Source organism: Petaurus breviceps, unplaced genomic scaffold, assembly GCF_028583685.1.
Source record: "Petaurus breviceps papuanus isolate PSGF00001 unplaced genomic scaffold, PetGlider_PUasm1.0 225, whole genome shotgun sequence".
Lineage (NCBI taxonomy): Eukaryota > Metazoa > Chordata > Mammalia > Diprotodontia > Petauridae > Petaurus > Petaurus breviceps.
This window is the reverse complement of record NW_027185889.1, coordinates 1,877,655-1,889,116: the sequence shown is the minus strand read 5'-3', so window position 1 is coordinate 1,889,116 and position 11,462 is coordinate 1,877,655. Positions and strand designations below refer to the sequence as shown.

Here is an 11,462-nt window from a genome sequence, read left to right as displayed (position 1 = left end):
GATGGTATCTGGAACAGCAGCATACAAAGAAGGAGTCACCTTATTCAACTGTCTATAATCCACAGTCATTCTCCATGTCCCATCTGATTTTCTTACTGGCCAGACAGGATTATTCCATCTTGTGGTTGTAGGGACTAACACTCCTGCTTCAATATATTCCTTTATAGCAGTGGTAATTTCATCTTGCCCACCTGGCACACGATACTGTTTTAAAGTAATTACTTCAGAAGGTTTAGGTAAAGTGATTGGGTCCATTTTTATTTTCCTCACTAAAACTGTTTTAATTCCTATCTTCCTCACAGCAAATTGGTATCTTCCTTCAGGTAAATTCAGAGTCATTCCTCTCAATACATCTATTCCAATGATGTGTGCAGGAATGGGTACAACAACCACAGAATATTCCTTCTTAGGTAACTGCCCAATTTTCATTGTTATTTTAACCTGTCTGGCTGATATTTCGGAGCCTCCTAGACCTGTGATGGTAATAGGAGTTCCATGTTTAAACTTATCAGGGTTTCCATAGATAAGTGTGGCCTCAGCCCCAGTATCAAGCAGTGCCCTAGTCACAGTAGTTGATCCATTCTTCCAATAGATTGTTAAACCAATATGGGGTCTGCAATCTCTTCTGCATATTTCTTTTATCTGGGCTGGGGCTTGGCCTATCTCCTATTTCCCCTGAAGGTGGGGCAAACTTGGATACAAAGATTCAGATTCAGAAAACCTGCAGGGGTGGTTCCTGCTTCCCTGTTCATTCTAATGCTAAGTACCATTTCTTGGTACAGCTTATGCAGCTCTTCAGTTGGAATACCATCTATTCTTCTGAAGTCCACCCCTGCTATTAATATAGCAGTAAACAGTTCCCTTCTTGTTGGTCTCAAGTCCACCCCTGCTCTTAATAGAGCAGTAATCAGTTCCCTTCTTGTTGGTCGATTTTGTCTCTGAATCCTCTGGCTGTTTACTCTTCTCTCTTGAGGCAATTTGTCTTTTTCCCATTCCCCTAAATCGCTTAATTGTGAAATCTTATCCAGCACCTCTGAAAGAAGGTGCCCTATTTCTCCAATTAATAGAGTCAGAATTAGGTGCTTATATGCAGGAGGAGCCGTCTTCACTATGATATTTCTATGAGGAACTCCTAGGAGGTGTCATAATATGCATTTGCATCTCCAATCAGGATAGCAGTTTTCATTACCTCCTCCTTTAGCTTTCTCCTACAGTCTCTAAGTGAGTACCAGGGTCTGTCTCCCCTAGGCCACATAGATTCAGTAGGATATTGCTTTTTGCATCCTTCTGCAGCTAGAGCTAGAAGATTAGTTTTGTTATTTCCTCCTTGCATATGGTGATCCCTAAAAGCCTGGTGTACAAAAAGATTCTGACTGATACTTATGAATTTTAAACAGTCCTCATTGTCCAGTGTTATTCCTCTGGTGCCTTCATCAGTGATTCTTACTATCCAAGACACTAAAGACTCCCCCATTCTTTGGGTGAATCTACTCAATATATCAGTGATCTCCTGTTGAGTGAAATCCTCAATTATCTCCCTGGACTCTGTTTTGCCTCGGTGGTTCTTCAGTCTTCTTCGTATGGGGAGAGCTTCTACATTAGAAGACTCCTCATCTAACCTTGCTCCATTCTCCTCACACACATTCTCCTGGAAGCTGTCAGGGCAACTCTGCCCAGCCTGTACAAAAGCTGCATGCACATTCGTTCTGCTAGGTTTTTGCTTCCTTTTAGCTACATGAACAGTAGCTTGCTCCTGGACCACATGAGTCCCTCCAGTTTGCTCTTCTGAGTGCTGTGACACAGAAGAATCCTCAGGCAAACCAGCTGACTCCCTAGCCATCCAACCTCTTTCCTTCAGCAGCTTATCCCTACTTTTACACATAAGGCTATAACTTGTTAGCAGCACCCAGCCTCTCCTGCACACTCCTGCCAGTTCTTTGCCTGGTTCTGTGGGTATTGCTTTCAAACATCTTTCCAAATCTCCAGGTTCTCCCTCTTTTAGCCTTTGTTCCCAGTTTTCACAGGGCCCTGTGCTTTTAGCCCATTCTCTGGCTAGAGAGGAATAAGGCAAATCCTCCCATCCTGGAATAGCCATTTCTCCCTCTAAAACCCCATTGCTTCCACATAGAGGCCTGACATTTTGTGATCCCATCCTGGTCGCCAAATGTATGAGCAATGCCATATTCACAATGCCTATGGAGATTACAGATATGCTGATATAATTATCCATCACAAAATACATCATGCTTGCCATATGGGGTAATAAACTAGAAAATTTATTAAGATACTAAAAAACTGAGTCCCAAAACTAGAAAGTGAAAGCCATCAGAGTAGTTATGACATTGACACAGGTAGATAAAGTAGAAAGCACCCACATTTTCAAGCCTTTAAAACAGAACAGGCTACCTCAGGCAAAGGTCCTCCTCTCCCCACTCACAGCAACCACCCAGCGTCCGGGAAGCACGCTCCCAGCAGCTCCGGCCCCTGGCAGTCCTCAGCAGGAGTCCTTAGCAGAAATTCTGGCTAACTCAAAAAGGGCTTCATGCTGCCACTGCCTCTGCTGCTGCCGTCGCCACCACCACCAGCCACCGCAGGAACTCTAGCTTGGCTTCCGCTTCCTCTTGCTCCGCCCCTCCCTGCTACATCAGCAAGTCCAATGGGGTATGGAAGATCTTTAAATCCCATAACCCTTACAGGTGGGTAGGGGAAAAATGGTGAAAAAATTTGTAACTCAAAATCTGGTGAAAATGAAAGATGTACACCAGAACTTAATAAAGCATTTGGAAAAAAAGATGTTAGTAAACAGATCCAAAATAAATGAAAGAATAAAAGGCAATGTGAAATATCTCACTGAAAAACAACTCAGCTGGAAAATAGATCCTGTTGAGATAATTTAATAATTGTTGGACTACCTGAAAGGCATGATAAAAAAAAAAAAACCCAAGGCACCAGCTTCCTTTTTGTTGTTGGGTTTTTTTTTTTTTTTTTGGAGTGCAATTGGGTTTAAGTGACTTGCGCAAGGTCCCACATCCAGTTTTTGTGATGTGTCTGACGCCAGATTTGAACTCGGGTCCTCCTGACTCCAAGGTCGGTGCTCTATTCACTGTGCCACCTAGCCGCCTCTTAGACACCATCTTTCAAGTAATTATCACTCAAAACTTCCCTGATACTCTAGGAACAGAGAGATAAATAGAAATTGAAAAAAATTAGCCAATCACCTCTTGAAAAATATCCCACAAAGAAAACTTCTAAGAATATTATAGCCATATTCCAGCATTCCGAGGTCAAGGAGAAAATACTGCAAGCAGTCAGGAAGACATAATTTGAGTACTGTGTAAACACAATCAGGATAACACAAGACCTAGCAGCTTCTACATTAAGGGATGAAAGGGCACGAAATATGATATTCCAGAGGTCAAAGGAGCTAGGATTAAAAATAAAAATCATCTACACAGCAAAATTGAGTATAATGCTTCTGGGGAAAATATGGTCATTCAATGAAATAGACAGTTTTCAAGTATTCTTTTTTTTGTTTCTTTGAGTATTTTATTTTATATATTTTTTTCATTTTTCAAATGCTTTATTAAATTCTGATTTACATCATTCATTTCTGTCAAATTTTGAGATACAAATTTTCTCCCCGTTTTTCCCCTAACCACCGCCCCATAGTAGCAGTCCCACAGGATATCCCCTCCTCCAATCTGTTCTCTCCCATATTTTCTCCCACACCACTTTGGACTTTTCCAGTAGGGCATGGTGGATATCGATGCCCCAGTGTCTGTATATCTTATTTCCCAAATACATGTAAAATAGAATTAATAATACTATACCTTATTTCCCAATTACATGTAAAATAGAATTAATAATAATATATATGTGTGTGTACGTATACACACACATAAACATTTGATTTTAAAATTGAATTCCAGATTCATTCCCTTCCTCCCTTGTCACCCACCCTTACTAGGAAGAGAGGCAGTTCAATAAAGGTTGTACATGTGTGGCTAATGCAAAACAATAACATAGTAGATATATTGTAAAAGACTGACTATATTTCCCTCCCTCCTATCCCACCTACTACTTGTTCTATTCTGTACTTTGATGCCCTCCCTTTTCAAAAGTGGGTGCTTCCAAATTCCCTCCTCCCCAGCCTATCTTCCCTCTCATTCCCTTCACCCCTACTCTCCTGTAGGGTGAGATACCCAATTTAGTGTGTATTTCATTCCCTCCCCAAGCCAAATTCATGCGAATAAAATTGACCCATTCTCTTTTGCCTTCCTATTCTTCCCCTCCATTGTAACCATTTGCCCTCGCCTCTTCTATATGAGATAGTTTGCCCCATTCTGTCTCTCCCCATCTCCTCTCATTATATGCCTCTCTCATCTCTTAATTTCACCCTTTAAGTATCATCCCTTCCTGTTAAATTGGTCCTGTGCCCTCTATCTGTGTAGGCCTGTAAACATATATACACACATTCACATATGTATTCATATGCTCATATACCCTCATATACACACACACACACACACACACAAACATATATATATATATTACCTTCAACTATTTTCATACTGAGAAAATTTTCATCAGTTACAATTATTGTTTTTTCATGTAGGAATGTTAACAGTTCAATTTGATGAGTGGCTTATGTAATCTTTTCCCTCTTTACCTTCTCATGCTTCTCTTGCTTCTTGTATATGAATATCAAATTTTCTATTCAACTCTCGTTTTCTCATCAAGAATGCTTGAACGTCCTCTCTTCCACTGAATGACTATAATTTCCCCTGAAACATGATACTAAGTTTTGCTTCGTAGGTGATTCTTGGTGTTAATCGCAGCTCCTTTGACCTCCGGAATATCATATTCCAAACCCTTTGATCCCTCAGTATAGAAGCTGCCAGATCCTGGGTTATTCTGATTGTGTTTCCACAATATTAAAATTGTTTCTTCCTGGCTGCTTTTAATATTCTCTCCTTAATCTGAGAATTCCGGAAACTGGCTATAATATTCCTAGGAGTTTTCTTTTTGGGATCTTTTTCAGGAGGTGATGGGTGGATTCTTTCAAACTCTATTTTACCCTCTGGTTTTAAAACATCAGGGCAGTTTTCTTTGAGAACTTCCTGGAGGATGCTTTCCAGGCTCCTACTTTGGTCATGGCTCTCAGGCAGTCCAATAATTTTTAAATTATTTCTCCTGTATCTATTTTCCAGGACTGTGTTTATTCCAATGAGATATTTCACATTGCCTTTATTCTTTCATTTGTTTGGATCTGTTTAACAGCATCTTGATTTCTCATGAAGTCATTAGCTTCCATTTGCTCCAATCTAATTCTGAAGCAATGGCTCTCCTCAGTGAGCTTTTGATATTCTTTTTGCATCTGGCAAATTCGGCTTTTTAAGGCATTCTTCTCTTCATTTCCTTTTTGAGCCTCTTTTGCCATTTGAGTTAGTCTGTTTTTTAAGGTGTTATTTTCCTCAGTCATGCTGTTGATTCTCATTTCTTAATTTTCTTGCATCATCTCATTTCTCTTCACAATTTTTCCTCCACTTCTCTTATCTGCTTCTTAAGGTCCTCTATGGCCTTTAACCAACTGGTATTTTCCTTTGAAGCTTTTGTTGCAGGAGTTCTGACTTCACTTTCTTCCTCCTGTTCCATGCTTTGCTAATTTTTGTCCCCAAAATAGGAATCTAATGTTGAAATCTTCTCTCTGCTTTGTTTTGCTTGCCTGCTCAGGTCGCCCCTCAGTCATTTGACCCCTGGCCTTTTGCCATGGTAAGACTCTGCCACCAGACACTGGACTTTTGTCCCAAACACTAGGGTTTTCTCAGCTGCTGAAGGTATTATGATGGGTGCCCTTTTTGAGGCCTCCACACTCTCTGGCAAGCTGGACAGACACCCCAGGACCTCCACCCTAGACAGCAATCCAGATCCAAGCAGGTTAAAGCAAGAGCGATTATCCCTTAGACTGGTCACATGGTCCCCCTACACTCTGCAGGCCAGGAGCTGAAGCTGCCACATGGCTCTGGCTGGCTGTGCCTGGGTCTCAGAGGGTTCTCACCCCAAGGGGAAAAAGCCTCTTACTGGGTCCAAAAGTCCAGACTGCACTGACCTCTTGCTTTGTCCTTTGCATCTGTGTTCATAATTCTGGAAAAGGCCACAGCTGCTGCTGATCTGGAGTCCCTCCTGTAGGGGGCTGGTCAGACCTGCCCTGGGGCTAAAACCTCTTGCTCAAGGTGGGCCTGGGCTGGGCTCCCAGAGCTCTGTGCTGTCCAATTCCTACAGGCCTGCCAGGGTGTCCTCAGCAGCAATTTAGTTTCTCTGTGTCATTTTGTGGGTGATTCAGCTCCAAAGTCTGTTTAGGGTCTCCTTTTACATTGATTTTGGAAGGTGGAAGCTGGAGCATCATGGAGGTCACACTTCTTCTACTCCACCATCTTGACTCCACCCCCTTCAAGTATTCTTGTTTTTTTTTACATTAATTTGTTTGTTTCCTTTTAGTTTACAGGATTCAATCCACAATTCCTTGAGTTTCACATCTGACTGGTGAGATGTGGTACCTCAGAGTTGTTTTGATTTGCATTTCTCCAATCAATAGTGATTTAGAGCATTTCTTCATGTGCTTATAGAAATCTTTAATTTCTTTCTCTGAAAATTGCCTGTTCATATCCTTTGACCATTTATCAATAGGGGAATGACTTCTATTCTTATAAATTTGACTCAATTCTCTGTATATTTTAGAAATGACTCCTTTGTCAGAGACATAGTTTCTAAAGATTCTTTCCCAATTTCCCACCTCCCTCTTAATCTTGGTTACATTGGTTTTGTTTGAACAGAAGCTTTTCAATTTCATGTGGTCAAAATTATCCATTTTACAATTTATAATGTTCTCTAATTCTTGTTTAGTCATAAAGTCTTTACCTCTCCACAGGTCTGACAGGTAAACTTTTCCTTGTTTTCTGAGACTGGTTACAGTATCCACCTTTATGCCTAGATCATGCACCCATTTAGACTTGATTTTGGTATATGGTGTTAGATAATGGTCTATGCCCAGCTTCTGCCATACTATATTCCAGTTTTCCCAGCAAGTTTTGTCAAATAGTGGGTTCTTATCCCAAAAACCAAGGTCTGGGGTTTTATCAAACAATAGATTGCTATAGTCATTAACTTCTGAATCTCGTGTACTTAATCTATTCCATTGATCCACTCCTCTATTCCTCAGCCAGTACCAAGTAGTTTTGATGACTGCTGCTTTTTAATACAGATTCAAATCTGGTATAGCTAGTCTACCTTTCCTAGCATTTCTTTTCATGTATTCCCTTGATATTCTGGACCAATATTCTTGGATATTCTTCCAAATGAATTTTCTTACTATTTTTTCTAGCTCTATAAAGTAGGTTTTTGGTAAATTAATTGGTATGGTACTAAATATATAATTTAATTTAGGTAAAATTGTCATTTTTATTATATTAGCTCGACCCAGCCATGAGCAATTGATTTTTTTCCAATTAGATAGATCTGACTTTATTTTTGTGAAAAGTGTTTTGTAGTTGTGGTCATATAGGTCCTGGGTTTATTTTGGCAGGTAGATTCCCAAATATTTTATAATGTCTACAGTAACTTAAATGGGATTTCTCTATCTCTTTTTTCCTTGTTAAATATTTGTTTATTGGAAAAAGTGGGCTGAGGAGGGGTCACTAGATTCACCAGAGAGCAACAATAACACACAAGTTAGGAGTGATGGGAGAGGTCAGCACAAAGCTCTGGAATCTCAGCCTCTTCCTGGACTGTGAGGGATAGCCTGGAGTGTTAGGGCATACCCAAGTGGAATGCCTTGACTTAATCAGTAGGCATGGTTAGAGACAAAGAGAGACTTGCTGGCTGCAGCTCCTGACTTTCCACTTGGAGTATACTTGCCTTGAGCATCTTGGCTGTTAGCCGTGGCCCACTTAATATATTCCTCTTGGGCAGCCTTGACATTTTCCTTCTTTCCACCCCAGATCTTGAGGGCAGATGCCTGCAGGGCTCGGCCATAAGAAAAAGTCAGTTCCCATGGCTTGTGCAAGGGGCAGGTATTGATGGCATTGAGGTTGATGGAGGCATCCTCTTCACTCGGACCCCTAGAGAGGAAGGTGATACCAGTGACTGTAGGAAGTACAGTCCGGCTAAGGGCAATTATAGTTGCCATTACGATCTCCTCATGTGAATACTTCTGCATGGCCAGCGGTGACCATGTTAGGCTTCAGCAAGGTCCCTTCCAGATAGACATGGTGATCACTCAGAGCTTTGTAGACAGCAGCCAGGACCTTCTCAGTGACATACTGACAAGTCTTTAGATTATGTTCTCCATCAGGGAGGATCTCTGGCTCCACAATGGGGACAATACCATTCTGCTAGCAAATGCTGGCATATTGGGCCAACACATTGGCATTCTCCATGATGGCAAGTGGTGAAGGTGTATTATCCCCAATCTTCAGTACACAAAGTCACTTGGCAAAGTCAGCTCCATCTTTCTTATACTGGACACAGTGCTCACTCAGGCCATCCAGATCTTGGGTGGTAGTTTCACCATTGGTCCCTGCCAGGGGCACTACACCTTTGTCCACCTTGATGCCCACAATGCCACCCTTTGCCTTTATGACTTTGGGAAAGGGACGACCATCATCATCTTTCTGGTAGAGGGTCTCATGGAAAAGGATAACACCTCCAATACAGGAGTTCACTCGATCATCTGCTGTCAGAAGCAATTGCCTATAGAGGCGACGATTTTCCTCTGGGTTCTCAGTTCTAATGGACTGCAGGCTTTTTTCAATGCTACCAGTTGATTCATCTGCTGCCAAGATTCCCTTGCCCAGAGCAACAATTCGGTGAGCTATTTCAGACAGTTCTTTCTTTTGCTCTGGTGTCAATGCAAGGTATTGGCAAGGCATGTTTTCCTTGGCTGTGCTGGTAGTTTCGAGCAGAAAGAAGACCACTTACCATCGAAAACCGAACTTCTGCCTCTCTTTCTATCTCTTCTGTTGAATTTCATTGGAAGTATATAGGAATGCCGAGGATTTGTGTGGGGTTATTTTATATCCTGCAACTTTGCCAAATTTATTTATTGCCTCAAATAGTTTTTACTTGATTCTCTAGGAGTCTCTAAGTATATCATCATATCATCTGCAAAGAGTGATAACTTGATCTCTTCTTTGCCTAATTTGATTCCTTTGATTTCTTTTTCTTCTCTAATTGCTACTGCTAACATTTCTAGTACCAAATTGAATAAGAGGGGTTTTGTTTCTGCAAAAACTTTCAATTTTATATAATCAAAATTATCTATTTTACATTTTAATGTCCTCTCTATTTTCCTTGGTCTTAACTTCTACACCTATCTATAAATCTGACAGATAAATTGGTCTATGTTCTCTTATTTTGCTTATGGTTTTACCTTTTAGCTGTAAATCATTTACCAATTTTGACCTTATCTTGGTATATGGTGAGAAAGGTTGGTCTATATCTAGTTTCTACCAGGTTTCCAGGTTCCCCAGTAGGTTTTGTCAAATAATAAGTTTGTGTTGCAAGAGCTGAAATATTTGGATTTATTATATACTACATTTATATGGTCACTTAATATAATGTAATTTGTACCTAATCTATTCTGCAGATCAACCATTCTATTTCTTAGCCAGTACCTGATTGTTTTGATAATTATCATTTTATAATATGTTTTGAGATATATCAATTTTTTTTTCAGTTTTCATTGATACCCTGGATATTCTTGAACTTATATTCTTCCAGATGAATTTTGTTATTATTTTTCTATCTCTATAAAATAAATGTTGATAGTTTGATTGAAATGGAACTGAATAAATAGATTTATTAAGGTAGAATTGGTGTACTTTTTATATTGGTTTGGACTACCTAGGGGCAATTAATAATTTCCCATTTTTAAAACCTGAGTTTATTTGTATGAAAAGTGGTTTATACTTGTGTTCATATAGTTGCTGGGTTTGTCTTGGTACATAGATTCCCTAGTACCATATCATCTTCAATTATTTTAAGTGGGATTTCTCTTTCTGCCTCATGTTTCTAGGCTTTGTTAGAAATATAGAAAGATGTTGATGATTAATATGAGTTTATTTGCATCCTGAAACCTTGCTAAAGTTATAAATAATGTTAAGTATTTTTTTTTAGTAAATTCTCTAAGATTTTTCTAAGTGTAATATCATACCATTTGCAAAGAGTGATAGTTGTGTTTCGTCATTGCCTCTTCTAATTCTTTTAATTTCTTTTTCTTCTCTTATTGCTATAGGTAGCATTTCCAGTACAATATTAAATAGTAGATGTGATAATGGGTATCTTTTTTTCACCCCTAATTGTATTGGGAAGATTCCTAGTTTATTCCCCATTATAGATAATACTTACTGATGGTTATAGGTAAATATCTTTTATCATTTTAAGGTAAGTTCCATTTATTCCTGTGTTGTCTAGAGTTCTTAATAGGTATAGGTGATATATTTTGTCAAAGGCTTTTTCTGTATTTATTGAGATAATCATATGGTTTCTTTTGGTTTTGTTATAGATATGGTCAATTAGTCTGACAGTTTTCCTGATGCATTCCCAGTATAAATCCTTTCTAGACATATTGTATGATCTTTGTGATGAATTGCTGTAATCTCTTTGCTATTATTTTATTTAAAATGTTTGCATGGATATTCATGAGGGAAATTGTTCTACAATTTTCTTTCTCTATTTTCACTCTTCTTGGTTTAGGTAAAAGCACCATATTTGTGTCATAAAAGAAATTTGGTAGTTCTCCTTCTTAATTGTTTTTTTTAATGTTTGCAAGAATTACCTAGTGAATCCATCTGGTCATGTTTTTTTTTCTTCAGAAGTTATTCATGGTTTGTTAAATTTATTTTTCTAAGATCAGAGGGATTTTTAAATTACTTTACCTCTTCTATTAATATGGGTAATTAATATTTTTGTAGATATTCACTCATTTCAGTTAGATTGTGAAATTTAATGTCATAGGATTAGGCAAAATAGCTCTCAGCAATTTTCTTAATTTCTTCTTCATTGGTGGTAAATTTTGATTTTGATGAAGTAATTTGCTCTTTTTCACATCAAATTAACTGATGATTTATCTATTTCATTGTTTTTGTAATAAAATCACCTTCTACCTTTTATTTATTAGTTTAATGTCTTTCTTACTTTCAATTTTATTAATCTCTCCTTTTATTTTCAGGATTTTCAATTTAGTGGTTAATTGGAAATTTTAAATTTTTTTTCTAGTTGATGGTTTGGTGTTTTGATTTTTTTAAAAGTTTCAGGCCCAATTCATTGAAATGCTTTCCTATATTTTATGGATGTAAGCAATTAGAGCTATATTTTTTCTCTATGTACTCCTTTGACTGCATCTCATAAATTTTGGAATGATTCTTGTCATTCTCTTTGACGAAATCATTGATTGTTTCTATGAT

The 11,462-nt window shown here is 38.6% G+C and overlaps 1 pseudogene; it reads right to left on the bottom strand.

Annotated features, from left to right (window-relative positions):
• Window positions 1-7,840: 7,840 nt before the first annotated feature.
• Window positions 7,841-8,927, bottom strand: LOC138166656 (fructose-bisphosphate aldolase A pseudogene; annotated as a pseudogene).
• Window positions 8,928-11,462: the final 2,535 nt, after the last annotated feature.